At 40.7% G+C, this 14,607-nt stretch overlaps 1 protein-coding gene and 1 long non-coding RNA gene across 6 annotated transcripts in view; both read right to left on the reverse strand.

The window, feature by feature from the left end:
- kcnh7 (potassium channel, voltage gated eag related subfamily H, member 7) overlaps positions 1–14,607 on the reverse strand; it is a 55,279-nt gene that overhangs the window by 39,273 nt on the left and 1,399 nt on the right. The gene's annotated exons all lie outside the window — the stretch shown is intronic.
- Positions 1,838–2,511, reverse strand: LOC140373505 (uncharacterized). Its single transcript, XR_011929031.1, has 2 exons — positions 2,049–2,511; positions 1,838–1,937 (listed from the first exon to the last, which is right to left on the reverse strand). It is a non-coding gene; the product is annotated as an uncharacterized lncRNA (long non-coding RNA).

Consider the following 14,607-nt stretch of genomic DNA (forward strand, 5'->3'; position numbering starts at 1 on the left):
ATAGCATATCAGTGGGAAATGTGGTAGGCCTATTTAGAACAAACAATCTCTTTTTATAGTACATTTTTGTGCACGATGGGTCCACAACGCTAGACAGCAGTACAAGTTTAATAAAGCTAAATAATAATCCTTTATGGACTTAATAAACATGTCATTCTGTTTTATGGATATTGATAATGCCCAAGACAGCATGGAGAAAATGGAATTGTTTACCACTCAACCCTGAATATCCGTTAGTGCAAAGTTGACTATAAATACAGTCAGAGAGAGCGTGGCCACAGCCTATTTACTTTCAGACCACCACTTCTCTCTATCACAGCTCACCCCACAAAGATTAAAGACACAAATCAGGACTCCCAGTGAATTTGGAAAAATAGAAAACGCAAGCCACTCTGCTAAGCTCAGAAGACACGTCCACTGTCCCTGTGGAGAAATCTAACCAAATGTTACAACCAAATTGTTCTGAACGCTGGAGACAAAGAGATATAGAAATTTGAACAGATCGTCTAAATGATTGGATAAACCCTTTTCTTTGATTTAAATCTGCCGAGGTCCAGAAGGCATTGTATCACTGTGAGGTTCACATCAAACCACTGGGATTGGCGCGATGTTATTACAAGTACGTTTTACACAGTTGGAGAGGAGCTAAATAATTGAACATAACAATTGCTGCTTGTTACTGTGTCCTCAGCGGCGCGCTGTGAGGAGTTCTAGTTTCAAGAAGCTGGAAATTTCATTAGATTCTATTTCCACTATCAATAATTAAGACAATACAGCTCAATGTGTGCTGAGATGTGGGGTAGACCGGCTCTTATCTTACAGTTTAGCGTCTGCTGACCCATCGCAGTGAAGGAGGTTTGGGAGGGGGCCACGTGGGAATCCTGATGATGGCTCTCATTCCGCGTAACCACAGTAGTTGCCCCTGTGTTTAGTGTGTGTGTTTAGTGTGTGTGTTTAGTGTGTGCGTGTGCATGTGTGTGTGCATGTGTGTGTGTTGACACTGATGTGAGCCGAGGCGGTGGCAGCAGGAGACTGTTGGCTGATGCTGTGCTGCTCCTGGAACAACACTGAAAACTCTCTCTTTCTCTCTCTATTCTAGTCCCCCTCTATCTTCCTCCCTCTCTATATATACTGTTGTCTTTCTTTCTTTCTTTCCTATTCGCTATTGCCTCTCTTTCTCTGTCAGTTTCTCTCACTCCTTCCAGTTTCTCTTTCTTATTCTCTCCTTGTCACTCTCCCTTCCTTTTTCCTGACTTTCTTTCTTTCCCTCCTTCTATTTCTTACCCTTGCTTTCTCATTCCTAAATGTGAGCGTAAATACAAAGTCAAAGTCATTCTCTGTCCCTCCCTCTCTTTATCTGTCAGTCTCTCGCTCTCTTTTACTCCCTCCCTCCTCACTCTCTTTCTGTCTGTCTGTCTTTCTCACTCTATCTGCCGCTGTCTTTTTTACCCTCTCCTTCTCTGTCACTCTCCCTACCTTTTTCTCTCTGTCTTGCTTTCGCTGACTTTCTTTCCCTCCCTTTCTTAGTCTCTCTCTCCTCTCTCTCTCTCTCTCTCTCTCTCTCTCTCACTCGCTCTCTCTCCTTTGTCCCGCTCATTCTTCCTTTCTCGTCCCCTCATTCTCTCGACTCCCTCTCATCTCCCTCTCTTTCTGTCAGTCTCCGTCTTGTCATTCTCTTCGTTCGTTCTCTTCTTTTTCTTGTTTCCCTCTCCTTGCTGTCTTTTTCACTCTCTCCCTTGCTGTCAGTTTCCCTACCCTTTCTCTCTTCCTTAAGTTTCTTTCTTTCCCTCTCAATCACTTTCTTACTCTTGATATTGCTCTTCTCACTCCTTTTCTCTTTCCTATGCTCATTCTTCCTATCTTTCCCATCTCTTTCTTGCCTTCTCTGTCTCTCTCCCTGCCCTTTTCTCTCTTTATTTCTTGTCTTTCTCTCTCCTCTCTACCACTCTCTCCCTTTCTCTTCCCATCTTGACTGTTCTTCCCCTCTCTTTCTTACTCTCCCTTGTTTCCTCCATCTCCCTAGCTCCGTTCTTGCCTCTCCCTGTCACTCAGCTGGCACATCCTCACCTCTCTAATTGTCATCAAATCAACTCAAGTGGGCCGCGACCTCTGTCAGCTGTTCCACTCCATCATTGTTTGTCTTGAACTTACATCATAATACTGTTGTAAGAACGAGTGCAGCCCGGCCCTGTGCCAGCACGGGGCTCCAACGGTCTATATGCATTTAAATACAAGTTAACTTTTCCTTTAGAGGATACATTTTTGTTTTGTGGAGGTAACAAGATCCCCTAGGCATTGTCGGTGAGTGTATGGTTGTATTACGAGCTGCTTAATCCCTTTTATGCAAGAGGGACAACAATACCTTAAGCTATGCTCATAATATCAGTGTCGACAGGCTCCTGGACTGAAAGACTGTAACACAACTGAAAGGTCAATTTGAAACGCTCCATCACACATGCTTGTCAATCACTGTTAGAAGAAATGTCCAGCAGTAGGAACAGCTCAACATACATAGTAAACCAGTAAACCTGGGCTTCAATGGAAAAAAAGTCTTACTTGTGGCTAGAGGTAAGTGAAATATAATTTTGTTTTGGGACTTTGAGAAGGTTTTTTTTCCCCACACATTTTTTTGTGTTACATTAAACTACATTGCATACGATTTTCTTAACATTATTAGGATAATTTTTTTGTGCAATATTCATTTTTGTCAACATCGTCCATCCCCACTCGCAGCAGAATACTAGATTTGTAAAAAGGTGTAAAATTACTCCCCCCATCCTCCCTGTTCCCAGCTGCTGCAGACTGTCATGTGACTTAAGTGATGGGGCCTGTGGGTGTTGGGGGAGAAACACAGTGCTTCCTTTTAAGAGGCAGCCAATATTTCAAATACCAGACAACAAAAAGTGTTGGGGCCCCTGACCAAAACAATATAGGCATGACCACCCAGCCTTTCACAAAAAGTACAAATGAGAAATAATGTACACAAGTGAATCTGTAGGGTTCTCAAAAATGATAATTGATACTAAATGTATCAAAACCGCACTAATAACATACAAAGATGGACACAATCCTTTCGAGTTTTTGAATGGTCTTTAAAAATAGCTTGTGTTGCAAAAGACATGACAATTGTATATTGTCCACCCGAGACAGAAATGTCACCTTAAACTCCAAAATCCCATTGGTTAGCATTTTCATTGTGAAGCGTTTTATTACCTGCTTCTAGGACAAACCCAGGCTAAAAGTTAATCCACTGATGCTGCTTTCACTTGTAAATTTCAATATTCAAACTCTGCTGACCAAGGAATAGTTTAATGCATGCTCTATTCAAATGAACAATGACTTGTTTTCATGGTAGTAGCACTAGAATTTGATGCATTGCTCCACACTCTTTACACAACATTTCATGAGTGAGTGAAACGACAAAGTAAGGTCATGGGACACATACTGTAATAGACAATTCATTTAGTGTAGAGCAGCATTAGGAGGGTTAATCCGTCTGAAGGGCTGGACACCACGTGGGCTCATTGCAAAAGGTTATCTGTGAGATCATGGTGAGTGATGGAAGACTCGTGGCTCCTGAGCACAAGCTGTGTGTGGTTCCACAAACAAGCACAGCATCTATGGCAATGTAAGCGAGTTAGCATGTCTTACATCTAAAGAGACGTTTTATGTCAGCACAAAATACTGAGGTTTAGGTGCACACATTTCAAAGCAAATTTTGATAGCTACTGCTGCAATCATTTTAAATTTGTTTGGAGAAGAAAATGCTGGTAAAGATTTTATTTCACACTGTGCTCATACTTGAAACGATTATGTTGACAAATAGCAAATGCAATAGAAGTAAATGCTCCATTAAATGTAAAAATGACACAAGAAAAAGGATATGAGGTGGAGACAGAGACAGAGACGACATCTGTGCAAAACACTGCAAGCTCACACCACTCCAACACTGCTCTACAGAAAATGCCTGTTTATCTGATAGCTCTGCACAGACACTTGAAATAACAAGCCCTCATGATCACAGCGATAAAAGCAATTGGGTTTCCCTGGTTAACGTGGATAACCTACAAGCAACAGACACAGCAAGCATGAACGTAATAGTCATGTGAAGAAGCTGTGATCTGTAAACAGTCCAGAAGCTACAGGCTGTCTGTATGCATACAGACTACAAGTGTGAACACCCCCTGATACTTGTACTTGTTATGTTCTGGTTTTGAGTTTAGATTCTGATGTAGACTTGATTTGGTCTAGTTTTAGTCCTGGTTCAGCCTTGTCCATGTTTAGTTATTGGTTTAGTTAGAACTTTTATGAACAATATTTGATGTGGTGTTTGTACAAGTGTGAGTGTAGTTCATATTAATGAAGCTAAGGAAGGCTCCATCAAAGTGACTCAGCAGATTCCTGTCTGACATTTAGCAGTGGCCTGAAAAACTGGGCAAAATCCTGAGGTGAGCTTCACCTGGTTGCCCTGGCAAGAGCTTTGAGTCATCAGTTTGGGACACTGGTGCAGAGGGAACACGTCCCCAGCATGTAAACAACCTTGATAAACATAGTGTCCTCTGCCATGACCAATCCTTTCAGTGCCTCACAGGATTAGATACAGCAAACACTTGATTATTTAAAGGTGCTTGTCTGGTTGCCTCCAAAAAGATATTGCTTTGTCTGGAATGTTCTGCATGTCCCCAGAGCCAGTTGGTCATGGGATGTCACCTTGATGGAAGGAGCCTGAGATTGTGTGGAAGGTCGAGCGTTTACGATGAGATATAGTCTCCTATTGGGAACGTCTTGTGGAGCAGGGTAAGCAGGGTCTTTAACTCACACCTCTGGGAGAGCTTCTCCCAGATTCTGTGGGAGACTGGGGACAATGAGTCTGAACGGCCATGTTCTCGGCTTACATTTTCAACCTGGCTGCTCGGAGCTATGGTTGCTAGGTGCCTGTCTTGGTGGCAACCCCCAAACCCGATGAAGGACACCGGAAGAGATACTGAAGAAGGAGTCCAATCAAAACCTCTTTGCTTTGTGTTGGACTCCTGAGGGAGTTGACAGTTATGCACAGGCTAAGCGCACCACAGCTTGTGCTATCGCAGAGGCAAATACTCAAGGCTGGGAGGAGTTCGGGAGGAGGACTATAGTCAGCCTCAAAGAAATTTGTTCAAACAATGTCCAATGCCTGAGGAAGGGGAAGCAGTGCTTCACTATCACCGTTTATGGTGCGGGTGGAGAGTTATTGACCTCGACTGAGGATGTTTTTAGTAAACAATCATCTGATTGCAGACTTCAGTCCACAAGATGAATTTACTGTACATAATGTTATTGTGTTCTGCATATTCATTTAACTGTTCTATGACTCGTCTTGTTAACAATTTCACCTTTGTAATTAAGTGGCCTAATATTCAAACAATAGCTGCATCTTTCATCATAATTTTCTCTGATCAACCCTGACCCAGCATGCATGTTGATTGGTTGAACACTGGTGCAAAACCAACCCCCATATGTCTGTGTGTGAGAGAAAGAGAAGACAAACTCAGGAAGTTAACATTTCTCTCCCATAAATAAGAATTCTGTGCGACACGGACACACACAGGCCCACCTCCTCAGGATCACAGCTCCTTCTTCTGGTCGTATGAAAACCGCATGTATTTCACAATCTGGCTGATGAAATGATATAGAATCAACATTAACACACAGCTAGATAGCTGTTATCGACTCATTTGCAAATTCCCTATTCATTTTATTTATTTAATTAATTATTTGTTCAATAAATCTTCCTAAACCACATTTGGGAAAGTGTTCATTCATTTCCAGAAAAAGGGTCAATGTCATGGTTACATTCTTACAAACCTTCAGATTAAGAAGCAAAACTAATATGCCTAATACAGGATTGTGCCCCATATAACTCTAATAAACTCTAATAAACATACCCACACTCATGCAGTGTGTCACATTTGAATTCTTTAATCAATATCAACTATGAATATCACCCATAAGTGGGAGTACATAAATAACATTACAGTGCGTAAGAATCTCCTACAATACGAAAATATATCAAAACTGACAAAGGTAATACTTAAAATGTTCTAAATAAACGTTTTTTTTAAATCTAATTATTTGTACTTTAATACAAAATCCATTAGTATTGATATTGCATCGCAATTCATGCAACTTGGTAAACTTGGTATCCCTTCCAATCAAAAATCACTGATATCGCCATTCCCTAGTAGCAGACCCCCCGTTTCAATAGTACTCTCAAAAAATATGCTGAAAACTGGCACAAAGTCATTCCATACATCTAATTATATAGGCCAGGTGATGGTAAACAACAGCCAGTAAAAGAAGAACAATGCTGCATCACATGCCTGGATGAATGAGATAGGTGGTAAAAATGAATGACCCACACATGCGCTGAATATCTCATTTATGAATGGAAAACCAAGTGTGATGCACGGAATAGCCGTGCAGCATCATTTTTTGGTCAGGATGCATATGTACATATAAGTGGCATGACTGGAGTTGTACAGTTGTGAGAGCTACAGAAAAGAGACAATGAGGTGTGTGAGCCCCTAAATGAGCCCAAGATGAGGAGAGTCATTGGAGGAAAAGGAGCTTTTGGAGGTGCTTGATTGGAGCAGGGTTGGAGCAGGCCCGGGGGGAGGTGCTCTCAGACAGTGTAGTCTGTTTGTGGTAATACATCATCGTGCATGGGCTTAATCCATAGATCTAACATCACAATGACCTACATCTATTTGGTGCTAAGTGGAGCAGTGAAATGGACTTTATTAGGATAAGCCAAACGCCTGTGTTGTGTGGATATAATAAAAGGCTGTGTACCATACAGTGACTATTAGCTGTAGAGATAGGCGCGGCAGTTTCTATCACTTTCCATTTGAGAGGAATTCAGTAATTTTATCACACCCAGCAATATGAACAGCTCACTTAGATCTAGCATCATTGTCATCCTGATTTACACACATTACACCATCTGTTATGCTTTGGCTTACAGTTTTCCACTCTTCTGTAGTTCATTATTCAGTAGATCAGTGTTATATTTGTTAAAGCTCTATGTAGAAATGCAAAGTTAGTTTTTATCTCTCAAACAGCCCCACAAGATCCCTGGTCTAAAGCTGGTTATCTTCAGAATGGGTTATTGATCCAAAGGACCTTGTTATAAATAAAGTGAATTGGTGAGTAACAGGTGAAGATTGAAAAGAAGGAAGTAATTTATAAAGCTGATGTGCTCACTATTTTTATGTGCAGCTACGGGTCATTCTTAACACTAAAATACGGCTTAAGATGGGCATTTATCATTCAAACTGCTCTCTTATTTATTTAGAAAAACAATTCCTGTAACTTCTGTAATTTTGTGTAGTAGTGGGCATTTTTTGTCTATTTAATGAAAGCAATTGTAACATATTGTCTAATCTGGCATCAACTTGTGAGTGTAATAACTGTTTTCACACTATTACTGAAATGTTTTTTGAATTACACTGTAATAGCGTTTACAGAGACGCTACATATAAAAATAAGTTGCATGCAAGGTTCAATTAACTTCTAAATTTTAAATCCATCTATTTAATCAATTACTCTTCAAGGTGGAACGCTGACTAAAAGAGTATGTGGAACAAAACCCACATTTTATGTATCTTGAAATATATTCAGATTTATAAAATAATATGCACTCCAACAAATCATTTCCTCCTCACGGATCACACCTGGAGCAGAAATCTGTGCAGATGTTGCGCCTCCTCCACTCCATTTCACCATGGAAAATGCAAAGTGACTTATGAATGAGATTTACCTAAACATGAGCTCATAACGAGGGGTTTGATTGACACATGGAGACACAGAGGGATGGCCAGTTTAGTTTAGTTATTGTATTTATTTATTTGATGGTACACCAGATTTAGCTCAAAGCTCATTTCCATCCATAGTCCCATCTAAATCACAAGCGCATGATCTTTAGTGAAAAGTCGTCTGTCATTAAACATTTGAACAACACAGTAAAGTAGTGCCCAAATACCTGCGCTTAACCATGGCTTAATGCTCTTGAAATCATAGCCTATGTTTTATTTCACATGATGTGCGCACTGTACGTACATGCGGAAGTTTGAGTGCGTCAGGACAAAACATGGTGTGTGTGTGTGTGTGTGTGTGGGTGTGTGTGTGTGTGTGTGTGTGTGGGGACACAGAGACAGACGTTGCAGTGTGTGTGATGCAAGGGACCCGCTGGATGTGTGTGTGTGCATGCTGCGCATGAGGGACCGACAGGTCTGCTGCGGTGTGTGTGCTGTGTGTGTATTGTGTGTGCTGTCTGTGCGCGGAGAGGACCCGTAATGTGTTTGTGTGGGGGCAGTGGAAGGCCGGTGACAGAGCTTCGTTACCGGTCCGTGCCTATGACAGCAAAGTTTTGATGGCTAGACGCTTGCCAGCTTCTGCTTGAATAAACAAAAAATTGCCAAAACCCACACACAAGCAGTTTTATTAAATGAGTAATAGTAAAGGGATCTAAATGCATTGCACACTGAACACAAACGTCCTCAAACTGGCTCCTTCTCACTGAGCACAGATCACATTCTGCCTGAGTTTGCAGACACAACCGCACAATCCCACGTCAAGTGTTCTTTTTATAAATCCCAATCTAAACATGGAAAATCATGTATGTTACTTTAGGATCCCATTTTGTACAGCACCCTTTATAAATGAGACTGGTTATCTGTAACTTCACCTGGTGTCGTGACATTCCAGGCTATGTAGTGACATCTCCATGGAGACAAGCAAGTGGCCTCCACTAGAAAAGTTATGTTAAGAGTATTACAAATTGTGATAAAATGTGAATATATGAGTATATTTCTGTCATGTATTTTATCTGCATAATAGTGATATTTTATCTGCATCATTAGTCTAAGAGAAGAACGGGTGTGTGACAAACTGCATTTGTTTGTGAAGGGGTCGTAAAGATGGGCCAAAGGATGTCTACCCTAGGGGGGGTGACAGCCCAGAGGAGTTTGGGTAATGTTTACCCAAGGCTTTATCTCTACGGAAAAATACCAAGTGCCTTGATGTGAGGCTGACCAATGAGAAATGTGACCCGCCTATTCCAGAATATCTAATAAAACCAACCAGCATGGGAAAAAACGGGGTGAGACGCAGGAGGATCACGCAGGCTGCTTACAACGGCCTGGCTGACACAGCCCGGCGTTTTCGCCCAAGCTTGCCACACAAATGTCTGACATTTTCTGTGTCGTTTCATATTCTAAGTTGAGTTGTGTTCTCAATGTGTTACGGAATAGCATCGGTGTATGTCTCCTCCCAAGGACATTTTCTGATTCCATGACACAAATTTCCTTTATCGGCATGTTCTTTCAAAAACTTTGACACAATAGGTTTTACTTGGAGGACAACAAGAAGAAAAACAGCAAAAGACAGACAGCAACACAGAGATTAGACAAATGGAGGGACAACAGTCTAGAAACTTTCACTTATTTATTTAACTTTCACTTAGTTAATCTGCTAAAAGACCAGCAATGAAATATATTGTACTTTGTGCACAATTTCACTTTCCTTTTGGGCCGATCTGAGTGCACCCGCCATTTGACTGTCTGACTCCAGCTTTAAGCGCCGCAGCTGATGTGCCAAGATGAATTTGAAAGCCACATTGGCATATCGTAGTCCTTTCATCAGTTGCCAGGACAACCCAATGTAGTAATGCATGGACCCCTTTCAAAAGGAAAATGAGGCAGTGATATGACAAACATGGATGATAATAACAGAACCATGACTTGGCCTAAGCATTCCTCATCTGAAGGTATTTATTAGCACATGTTTATTATAGAACAAGCCACTAATGTCGTGATAAACATGATTATTCCGGGCAACATATTGTATGAAAATAATAGTTGTGAGCATTTTAGCAGCAAGTGATTTATGTCACATTTACATAACTTTATCATTCCTAAAGTTCTATTTAATAAAGAGGGTCACATATTAAAGGAATAGTAAAAAAAAATCAATCAGTCAATCAGCCTTAACACACAAATGTGATATTATGTCATCCCTCGTAACTATTAATGTGCTTTCCCTGTAAATGCCCAATCAGTGATTCTACACCAAATCAAAGCCATTTGAAATACTGTATAGCAAATGAGATCCACAGCGAGGTAAAGGAAATCAAAGCTTTTGCGACGACACATATCAGTCGCCGTCACTCAAGATTGAGAGAGTTCGGTTCCCTCATTAAGCTCTTTCCTTTCAGGCTCATGAGAAGTGATGAGAATGGGCTGGACAAGCGCATTCAAAGTCACAGCCCATTTACTACACAGCAGCAGTGTTCTTCAGCACTGGGGAGTTGGAAAGGACGACAATTTTAGGCTTGTCAGCTGAAAAAAATACTAAGGAGCTACATATCGCTTAAGTGGTACTGAGATGGAAGAAAGACAGATCTAGAGTTGCCCAGAATGAAATGGATATCAAGATGCTGGATGGGTTTCAAGAGGGTGCTTCTGAAAACAGAGAGGCCATCTGATATCTGACAATTCTCTCTGTCTCAATTTTAGACAGCCATATTTACCAAGGTAATTTCACAAGGCAAGAGCATACCGTAATTCTTTATCATGATACTGGCCCTATGTGACAATGATTAGCTCAGACGTTAGAGCTGCTCAATTATGGAATAAAAATATTATTATTTGGATAATAATTGCAATCATAATGAGTTGAAACAATTAGGTATTTGCGTGTTTTAAAATGTAACCCCCCACAAGCATATACTTATTAAAATACATGATTTAAAATCTAAATTGCTATAGGTTTTGTAGGGCATTCTCTCCCCCAATTACAATCTTTTACAGTGGCAAAAAAAAAGAAATACAGGACTACAGGAAGTAGCGCTGTGTTCTATACGTCCTCAATACACAAAATTCCATTCTAAAAGATGTAATTTATTTTGATTTGGCAAATTATAATAAACAGTTATATTGTCACATCTGCTGTCGATGTCCAACCAATAATTAACATTTTAAACTTCACCAAAACTAGGTTATATCAACCTAGATTTTTGGCAAAATCTTCAATATGTTAAACTATTTTTTTATGATATCAGTTGCACAACCCTAGAAGTACTTATTCCACTGTGATATAAATCCTTAATGAGTAATTCAAGGTTTATGTTTCTCAAACCATCTAGCAGGTAAAACATATAAGAGGTGGCCAATATAATTGCGGCATGTTTCCAGACTAATAACTTAAGAGTAGTTTACAGCCTCCATGAATGATTAAAGCCCTCAGTATGTTCCCATTAGCGCTGTGCATTCCCATCTACAGTGAGCACAGGTCATATAACAGTCATTTGTATAAGGCCTCCACAGACAGTTACAACCTATTCACAATCAAGTGATTACAGTTACACAAGAGTAGTCTGAAGAGTGACACTAAAAAACAAAATGTTACTGTTACCATATTTTATTATTGGTGCCATGTGCCCTGACTTAATTGTTGAACATATAAGTGTTACCATTTTATTTCATTCACACAATGTCTATGTCTTTTCAAAAGCAAAAATAGAAACTTGTGCTGACAACAAAGCAGCACAAAATAGCCCAAGTGCGTCACTCCTACAGTAAAGATGTTAACTGAATACCTACACTACCTTCAAAAAGGGTTTATTGCAAAACAAACTTTTACTTTTACAACAGTTTGAACCACAGCCATAGTGGGAACTATGTCACTTGATTATAAATTAAGTTGTATTTGTCAAAGAAATAACACTGAACCAGGTGAAATGTGTGCTACCGTGAGTGATAAATGTAGCACAAATAGCGTAAAGGTCTAATATAGAAATGCTGACAATGTCGAGGCTAAGGTGTCGACTTGAGTGAAATGAATGGACTTAAATGACAGTTCCTGGTTGCGTTGAGGGCAGATACAGACTTCTATGACGGCACAAATCAGAAAGCATTAAGAACGTGTCTGAGAATGTGCTGACGAAACACATCTCCTTCACGCAGTGGAAAAGGACAGTGGCCAATGTGGTTATGTAGACCTTGGGTCGGGGGATTAAACTGGAGAAGATTGCCTCACACAAACCCCAGTGGCCCACCACAAGAGGAGCAATTAGCTTGTCGCAATGACATTTCTCCTGCAATGCCAATACATGCCATGATAAAGCGAGGTGCCGCGAGCTCAGCAAATCTGTGCCTACAGTACAGAAACATGGCACGAAGGATTACACACACACACACAAACATTTCTGAAACAACTTTCTATTTCTGATTGTGTGGATTTGGTAAAAAAGAAAAAGCACAACAGCATTAGCAAAAGCAGCAGATTACATGGGGATTTGTAGCTATAAATGAATTATGAGTTCACTAAAGCACAAGATAAGGCCTTTGTGTCCGGCTAAAAGAGTTGTATGACCTTCCCTAGAGGTGCTGGGGTCCAGTAAGAGGAAAACACTGAGGTAATTAGAAGCGCACAGAAGGCCTTTTCCCCTTTTGCAGGGTCCGACAGCCAAAAGTCCTCCGGCTCTTTTTATCTCCAGTGAGCCGGCCAGCACAGGGAGGGCATAAGGGCCGAATTGATTTCCCCTCTCCAATGCACCGGTTTGAAGATCAATGCAACATGAAGGTATTTGTGTCCTCATTAATGCTGTTTGCTCAGCAGATCAATGTGGACTGAACCCCTGCTTTGGCTGACGGAGCGCACCGGCCAAAAGGTGTCAGACTTGTTATGGCCCAGCTTCAGCCGCTTAATGACTGTATTCACGTAATGTATGCAAAATTACAGTACATCATTAAGAGGCTCACAGTTTAAAAATAATGGGGTTAATTAGCCTAACAAACATTCCCATATGGCCTGAGAGGAAAGGTGTACCACAGAATCAAAATACATCAGAGAGAGGTGTGTGAGAGAAGCATCAGTGTTTTCACAGTCAAGCCCCAGGGGTCACAAGCTGGGCCCCACCAATCAGAAATAAGTTGACATGTCCTCCGTGACTGCACCCACAAGCACTTTCTTCAGCTGTATCTATTCATTTCAACCTCTGACCTGAAATGTCCATTTCTCCAAGGATACTATCATTTCAAAGTGCTCTGCAAACCAACTCGAACCTAATCTATGTCACCTTTCTCCCACTGGGCCTCCTCACCTGCACACACTGTGCCATGTTAAGTTCACAAAGACACTTTTCTATAATTGGGGAGATTACTAAATTCTGCAAAGTTGAGATACAAACGTTCATAAATAAAAATATTCAGCTTGTTACCATGTAACCTAAAAACTGTCATAAACACAGAGGAAACACTGTGATCTTGTAAGAACTGTATAACCTCTCACTGTTTTAAAAAAGGCCATTGCTCATGTACAGCTCAGACCCTCCAGAATTCCCTTACTATGCTGCAGAGGCTGTACTAGCACTAATTCATGATGCAGATCAGCGAGAGGTTTAAGTTTAAACTGAAACATTGAAACAATTTAGAGTCAAGTGAGGCTCTGTTTGCTTTTTGATAGGACAGTCGTCTTGAGAACCAAAACACCCAATGACAACACAAATAACTTGTCCTACATGTCCAACGTTTTTGTAATTAAGAATAAATCGGCATTGAAATTGTCATCAGTAAAGGCTATGTTTGATTTGAACATGTTTACATCATATCCAAAGACACGGATAAGTCAAATAAGTTTATCATATTGAAATTCTAAATCGTACCTTGTACCGTTAAGCAGAAATGAGCCAACACTCAAGTCTGCTGTCAGTACCAGTAACAGTACAGTCACTTCATTGTGATTTCTATATATGCTTCTTCTCAAAATGCCTCATGCACTATATGTATTACTTGTAGGTGGAATGCACGTACTATATGTCTTAATGGACCTCCAGTATTATGCAAGTGAGCTTTATCCTATCATTGCCTGCTGTGTGTCATTGTCAGCGGTCACTGCTAAAACTCTGGGTAAACCATGACATTAGACAAAGTTTAAACTTTTACTTTGCAGTAAAATATTGCAATAGAACATGTCACAGAGCACTGCTTGGTGGTCGAGTGGTTAAGGTTAAGCTCTATGTACAGCCAGCCGCAGTGTCTTGAGTTTGAATCCCGGCTCTGACAATTTACTGCTCTCTTTCATCCCCATTTCACACTCAGCTCTCCTGTCTAATAAAACATACAGGCCAAAAAATCCTTTAAAAAGAACATGCCACAGAATTGTAGGCTACATTCACTATTCATAAGCAGCACCAGTGTGGAGTGTAGACTAGACTCAGCTCCAAAAAGGCTCTTAAGTGGCCACACAGCAAAACAGATGCAAACATTAGAGAGGAGTTTATTTTGGAAAGGATGAGTGGATAAAAGCAGGAGGCAGCTAAATGAGGTAGCACACACCTGTCTTTTCATAAACCCTACAGGGAAGTGAGCTACATCCTCCAGAGTGGTCTATGCAGTGCAGGCTAATGAAGATCTTTACATCCACAGCCTGTGCAGCACTTCAGACTGGACTTCAGCAGCGTAAACATCACAGCTGCTAGTCCCCCCTTAGGCTTCAAATGGGTGCACGCACTCATTTACTACAGCAAATTGAGCAAACATAAAACAAAAAACTACCTCTATCTGTCTCTGT

This window comes from Eucyclogobius newberryi, unplaced genomic scaffold (genome assembly GCF_026437365.1).
Source record: "Eucyclogobius newberryi isolate DKJ021-1_F unplaced genomic scaffold, fEucNew1.0.hap1 SCAF_1, whole genome shotgun sequence".
In the NCBI taxonomy this organism is placed as follows: Eukaryota; Metazoa; Chordata; class Actinopteri; order Gobiiformes; family Gobiidae; genus Eucyclogobius; species Eucyclogobius newberryi.